The following is a 7,482-nucleotide window of genomic DNA, read 5'->3' as shown; positions in this document are numbered from 1 at the left end:
CTCGGCCGCGGCCTTGGGCGGCCTGGACCGCGGCCTTGGGCGGCCTTGGGCGGCCTTGCGCGGCCTGGGCGCGGCCTTGCGCGGCCTGGGCGCGGCCTTGGGCAGCATGGCGTGGCATGCGCGCGGGCGTGGGCGGCCTGGCATGCGCGCGGCATGGGCAGCACGGCATGGCATGCGCACGGCCTGGGCGGCCTGGCATGCAGCCGGCCTGGCATGCCCGCGGCGTGGGCAACACGGCATGGCATGCGCACGGCCTGGGCGGCCTGGCATGCAGCCGGCCTGGCATGCCCGCGGCGTGGGCAGCACGGCATGGCATGCGCACGGCCTGGGCGGCCTGGCATGCAGCCGGCCTGGCATGCCCGCGGCGTTGGCAGCACGGCATGGCATGCGCACGGCCTGGGCGGCCTGGCATGCAGCCGGCCTGGCATGCCCGCGGCGTGGGCAGCACGGCATGGCATGCGCACGGCCTGGGCGGCCTGGCATGCAGCCGGCCTGGGCAGCACGGCATGGCATGCGCACGGCCTGGGCGGCCTGGCATGCGGCCGGCCAGGGCAGCCTGGCCTGGCATGCCCGCGGCGTGGGCAGCGTGGCCTGTGCGTATACCGCGCGCGTGGTCTTTTGACCACGGTGCGCGTGTTGCGCGCATGGTCGCGCACGCCTTTGCACGCCTTCGCACGCAACGCACGTCTAGTGATAAGAACCGCAGCCAAGGCAGCCCAGCCCCAAGGCCAAGGCCAGCAGCATGGCATGCCACGGCGAAGGCAGCCCAGCCAAAGCCAGCAGCATGCCATGCCAAGGCCAAGGCCAGCAGCATGCCATGCCACGGCCAAGGCTGCCCAGCCAAAGCCAGCAGCATGCCATGCCAAGGCCTAGGCCAGCAGCATGCCATGCCACGGCCAAGGCTGCCCAGCCAAAGCCAGCAGCATGCCATGCCAAGGCCTAGGCCAGCAGCATGCCATGCCACGGCCAAGGCAGGCCAGCCAAAGCCAGCAGCATGCCATGCCAAGGCCTAGGCCAGCAGCATGCCATGCCACGGCCAAGGCAGCCCAGCCAAAGCCAGCAGCATGCCATGCCAAGGCCAAGGCCAGCAGCATGCCATGCCAAGGCCAAGGCCAGCAGCATGCCATGCCACGGCCAAGGCAGCCCAGCCAAAGCCAGCAGCATGCCATGCCAAGGCCAAGGCCAGCAGCATGCCATGCCACGGCCAAGGCAGGCCAGCCAAAGCCAGCAGCATGCCATGCCAAGGCCTAGGCCAGCAGCATGCCATGCCACGGCCAAGGCTGCCCAGCCAAAGCCAGCAGCATGCCATGCCAAGGCCTAGGCCAGCAGCATGCCATGCCACGGCCAAGGCAGGCCAGCCAAAGCCAGCAGCATGCCATGCCAAGGCCTAGGCCAGCAGCATGCCATGCCACGGCCAAGGCAGCCCAGCCAAAGCCAGCAGCATGCCATGCCAAGGCCAAGGCCAGCAGCATGCCATGCCACGGCCAAGGCAGCCCAGCCAAAGCCAGCAGCATGCCATGCCAAGGCCAAGGCCAGCAGCATGCCATGCCACGGCCAAGGCAGCCCAGCCAAAGCCAGCAGCATGCCATGCCAAGGCCTAGGCCAGCAGCATGCCATGCCACGGCCAAGGCTGCCCAGCCAAAGCCAGCAGCATGCCATGCCAAGGCCTAGGCCAGCAGCATGCCATGCCACGGCCAAGGCAGGCCAGCCAAAGCCAGCAGCATGCCATGCCAAGGCCAAGGCCAGCAGCATGCCATGCCACGGCCAAGGCCAGCCGCATGCCATGCCACGGCCAAGGCAGCCCAGCCAAAGCCAGCAGCATGCCATGCCAAGGCCAAGGCCAGCGGCATGCCATGCCACGGCCAAGGCAGCCCAGCCAAAGCCAGCAGCATGCCATGCCAAGGCCAAGGCCAGCAGCATGCCATGCCACGGCCAAGGCAGGCCAGCCAAAGCCAGCAGCATGCCATGTCAAGGCCTAGGCCAGCAGCATGCCATGCCACGGCCAAGGCAGGCCAGCCAAAGCCAGCAGCATGCCATGCCAAGGCCTAGGCCAGCAGCATGCCATGCCACGGCCAAGGCAGCCCAGCCAAAGCCAGCAGCATGCCATGCCAAGGCCAAGGCCAGCAGCATGCCATGCCACGGCCAAGGCAGCCCAGCCAAAGCCAGCAGCATGCCATGCCAAGGCCAAGGCCAAGGCCAGCAGCATGCCATGCCACGGCCAAGGCAGGCCAGCCAAAGCCAGCAGCATGCCATGCCAAGGCCTAGGCCAGCAGCATGCCATGCCACGGCCAAGGCTGCCCAGCCAAAGCCAGCAGCATGCCATGCCACGGCCAAGGCAGCCCAGCCAAAGCCAGCAGCATGCCATGCCAAGGCCAAGGCCAGCAGCATGGCATGCCACGGCCAAGGCAGCCCAGCCAAAGCCAGCAGCATGCCATGCCAAGGCCAAGGCCAGCAGCATGCCATGCCACGGCCAAGGCAGCCCAGCCAAAGCAAGCACCATGCCATGCCAAGGCCAAGGCCAGCAGCATGCCATGCCACGGCCAAGGCAGCCCAGCCAAAGCCAGCAGCATGCCATGCCAAGGCCAAGGCCAAGGCCAGCAGCATGCCATGCCACGGCCAAGGCAGGCCAGCCAAAGCCAGCAGCATGCCATGCCAAGGCCTAGGCCAGCAGCATGCCATGCCACGGCCAAGGCCGCCCAGCCAAAGCCAGCAGCATGCCATGCCACGGCCAAGGCAGCCCAGCCAAAGCCAGCAGCATGCCATCCCAAGGCCAAGGCCAGCAGCATGGCATGCCACGGCCAAGGCAGCCCAGCCAAAGCCAGCAGCATGCCATGCCAAGGCCAAGGCCAGCAGCATGCCATGCCACGGCCAAGGCAGCCCAGCCAAAGCCAGCAGCATGCCATGCCAAGGCCTAGGCCAGCAGCATGCCATGCCACGGCCAAGGAAGGCCAGCCAAAGCCAGCAGCATGCCATGCCAAGGCCTAGGCCAGCAGCATGCCATGCCACGGCCAAGGCAGCCCAGCCAAAGCCAGCAGCATGCCATGCCAAGGCCAAGGCCAGCAGCATGCCATGCCACGGCCAAGGCAGCCCAGCCAAAGCCAGCAGCATGCCATGCCACGGCCAAGGCAGCCCAGCCAAAGCCAGCAGCATGCCATGCCAAGGCCAAGGCCAGCAGCATGCCATGCCAAGGCCAAGGCCAGCAGCATTCCATGCCACGGCCACGGCAGCCCAGCCAAAGCCAGGTGCATGCCATGCCAAGCCCTAGGCCAGCAGCATGCCATGCCACGGCCAAGGCAGCCCAGCCCAAGCCAGCAGCATGCCATGCCAAGGCCAAGGCCAGCAGCATGCCATGCCACGGCCAAGGCAGGCCAGCCAAAGCCAACAGCATGCCATGCCAAGGCCAAGGCCAGCAGCATGCCATGCCACGGCCAAGGCAGCCCAGCCAAAGCCAGCAGCATGCCATGCCAAGGCCAAGGCCAGCAGCATGCCATGCCACGGCCAAGGCAGCCCAGCCAAAGCCAGCAGCATGCCATGCCAAGGCCAAGGCCAGCAGCATGCCATGCCACGGCCAAGTCAGCCCTGCCAAAGCCAGCAGCATGCCATGCCAAGGCCTAGGCCAGCAGCATGCAATGCCACGGCCAAGGCAGCCCAGCCAAAGCCAGCAGCATGCCATGCCAAGGCCTAGGCCAGCAGCATGCCATGCCACGGCCAAGGCAGCCCAGCCAAAGCCAGCAGCATGCCATGCCAAGGCCAAGGCCAGCAGCATGCCATGCCACGGCCAAGGCCGCCCAGCCAAAGCCAGCAGCATGCCATGCCAAGGCCTAGGCCAGCAGCATGCCATGCCACGGCCAAGGCAGGCCAGCCAAAGCCAGCAGCATGCCATGCCAAGGCCTAGGCCAGCAGCATGCCATGCCACGGCCAAGGCAGCCCAGCCAAAGCCAGCGGCATGCCATGCCAAGGCCAAGGCCAGCAGCATGCCATGCCACGGCCAAGGCAGCCCAGCCAAAGCCAGCAGCATGCCATGCCACGGCCAAGGCAGCCCAGCCAAAGCCAGCAGCATGCCATGCCAAGGCCAAGGCCAGCAGCATGCCATGCCAAGGCCAAGGCCAGCAACATTCCATGCCACGGCCATGGCAGCCCAGCCAAAGGCAGCTGCATGCCATGCCCAGGCCTAGGCCAGCAGCATGCCATGCCACGGCCAAGGCAGCCCAGCCCAAGCCAGCAGCATGCCATGCCAAGGCCAAGGCCAGCAGCATGCCATGCCACGGCCAAGGCAGGCCAGCCAAAGCCAGCAGCATGCCATGCCAAGGCCAAGGCCAGCAGCATGCCATGCCACGGCCAAGGCAGCCCAGCCAAAGCCAGCAGCATGCCATGCCAAGGCCAAGGCCAGCAGCATGCGATGCCACGGCCAAGACAGCCCAGCCAAAGCCAGCAGCATGCCATGCCAAGGCCTAGGCCAGCAGCATGCCATGCCACGGCCAAGGCAGGCCAGCCAAAGCCAGCAGCATGCCATGCCAAGGCCAAGGCCAGCAGCATGCCATGCCACGGCCAAGGAAGCCTAGCCAAAGCCAGCAACATTCCATGCCAAGGCCAACGCAGCCCAGCCAAAGCCAGCGGCATGCCATGCCAAGGCCAAGGCCAGCCGCATGTCTTGCCACGGCCTTGTCCCGCAGCGTGGCGTGCCTTGGCCTTGGGCTAGAACATCGCATGCCACGCCCTTGGCAAGCAATCCTGTCCCTCGTGTAATTGCCATTTGGTTTGGCTTTGACTTACGTATATGTTGCCCTGCGAAATGCTTGTCCCTCGGGTAATAGCCGTTTGGTTGCCTTTGGACTTGCGAACACGTTGCTAGTGCTTTCCCCAGTGGAAGCTTGTTGTGAAAAGTATGTCCCTCGGAAGTTGCCTGTTGCGTTTGTTATTTGCATTCGAGCTATCCGATGCTTGCTCGGTTTCTCTAAGAGTTTTTGCACGTTCGTCGGGCTTTTTAATTATTTATTTACTCATAAAAATTATAATAAAATAAATTAAAAATAAAAAAATAATTAAAAAAATTACTATAATTACTAGTGCCTCATCTTATAATTGTTGGAATTTTTCTAGAATTTTTTGAGTATTTTTAGTAATTTTTATTATTTTTTAAGTATTAAAATTGAAATAAATTAAAATAAAATATTCCGGTGGCCAAATATTTTTTTATTATTTTTTTTATGGTGTATTAAATTATTTCATACAACTTTCATGTTGAAAGTTTTGGCAAAAAACCATTACTTTTTAAAAAAACCCCATTATGACTCCTCGAACATGGTTGATGTTTCCTCCTGCCAGATTGAAAAGGGCTTAACAGGCTATTATAAGGGGGGGGCACCTCCCTTAAGGCTGGCCAGCATGGCCAGGCCACAGGCCACGCCTATGCCTAGGCGGGCGCTTGGCACATGCCATCGCTTGGCTTGTGGCATTGGCTTGTGGCATCGAAACTACATAGCCAAGCACGGGATGCGTCGAGTGGCGGCCCGCGGTGGTGGCGGTGGCACGTTGGCCTAGGCCAGCATGCCATGCCACAGCCTTGGCCAGCAACATGGCATGCCAAAGCCTTGGCCAGCAACATGCCATGCCAAAGCCTTGGCCAGCAGCATGCCATGCCCTGGCCTTGGCAAGCATGTCATGCCACGGCCTTGGCCAGCAGCATGCCATGCCACGGCCTTGGCCAGCAGCATGCCATGCCCCGGCCTTGGCCAGCATGTCATGCCCCGGCCTTGGCCAGCAGCATGCCATGCCACAGCCTTGGCCAGCAGCATGCCATGCCACAGCCTTGGCCAGCAGCACGCCATGCCCCGGCCTTGGCAAGCTTGTCATGCCACGGCCATGGCCAGCAGCGTGCTATGCCCCGGCCTTGGCCAGCAGCGTCCCATGCCACGACCTTGGCCAGCAGCTTGCCATGCCCCGGCCTTGGCCAGCATGTCATGCCACGGCCTTGGCCAGCAGCATGCCATGCCACGGCCTTGGCCAGCAACATGGCATGCCAAAGCCTTGGCCGGCAGCATGCCATGCCGCGGCCTTTGCCCGCAGCATGGCAAGCCCAAGCCTTGGTCAGCAGCAGCATGCCATGCCAACGCCTTGGCCAGCAGCATGCCTTGCCACGGCCTCGTCCAGCAGCATGGCATGCCATGCCACGGCCTCGGCCATCAGCATGCCTTGCCACGGCCTCGGCCATCAGCATGCCTTGCCATGGCCTCGGCCATCAGCATGCCTTGCCACGGCCTCGGCCAGCAGCATGGCATGCCCGGCCTTGGCCAGCAGCATGTCATGCCACGGCCTTGGCAAGCATGCCAAGCCACGGCCTTGGCAAGCATGCCATGTCCCTCGGGTAATTGTACAAGTTGCCTTGCGAAATGCATGTCCCTCGGTTAAATTGCCATTTGGTTGGCTTTGGCGTGCGAACGAGTTGCCTGTGCTTTCCTTGTGGAAGCTTGTTGCGAGAAGTATGTCCCTCGAAAGTTGCCTGTTGCGTTTGTTATTTGCATTCGCGCTAACCGGTGCTTGCTCGGCCTCTCTAAATGTTTTCGCGCGTTCGTCGGGCTTCTTGGTCCTTCGTGGGGTGATTCGTTTTGGGGGGCTGGTGCACAGTGTACGTCGTGGCGCGTGAGTTGTGTTCGGTTTGTGCGAGTTGGACGGATCCCTGCCTGTGCAGCGAACTCCACTGGTGCATTCCTCCATGTCCCTCGGGTTGTCTTCGACTCGCCTTCGGGTTGCCTGCGCTTCCCTAGTGGAAGGTGCCTTGCGAAAAGCGTGTCCCTCGGGTAATTGCCATTTGGTTGGCTTTGACGTTCGAACGAGTTGCCTATGCTTTCCTAGTGGAAGCTTGTTGCGAAAAGTATGTCCCTCGAAAGTTGCCTGTTGCGTTTGTTACTTGCATTCGCGCTAACCGGTGCTTGCTCGGCCTCTCTAAATGTTTTCGCGCGTTCGTCGGGCTTCTTAGTCCTTCGGGGGGTGATTCGTTTTGGGGGGCTGGTGCACAGTGTACGTCGTGGCGCGTGAGTTGTGTTCGGTTTGTGCGAGTTGGACGGATCCCTGCCTGTGCAGCGAACTCCACTGGTGCATTCCTCCTTGTCCCTCGGGTTGTCTTCGACTCGCCTTCGGGTTGCCTGCGCTTCCCTAGTGGAAGGTGCCTTGCGAAAAGCGTGTCCCTCGGGTAATTGCCATTTGGTTGGCTTTGACGTTCGAACGAGTTGCCTACGCTTTCCTAGTGGAAGCTTGTTGCGAAAAGTATGTCCCTCGAAAGTTGCCTGTTGCGCTTGTTACTTGCATTCGCGCTAACCGGTGCTTGCTCGGCCTCTCTAAATGTTTTCGCGCGTTCGTCGGGCTTCTTAGTCCTTCGGGGGGTGATTCGTTTTGGGGGGCTGGTGCACAGTGTACGTCGTGGCGCGTGAGTTGTGTTCGGTTTGTGCGAGTTGGACGGATCCCTGCCTGTGCAGCGAACTCCAC

The sequence above is a fragment of the Camellia sinensis genome, chromosome 12, assembly GCF_055761805.1.
Source record: "Camellia sinensis isolate YWXY chromosome 12, ASM5576180v1, whole genome shotgun sequence".
Classification (NCBI taxonomy): Eukaryota; Viridiplantae; Streptophyta; class Magnoliopsida; order Ericales; family Theaceae; genus Camellia; species Camellia sinensis.
This window is presented reverse-complemented; position numbering follows the sequence as displayed.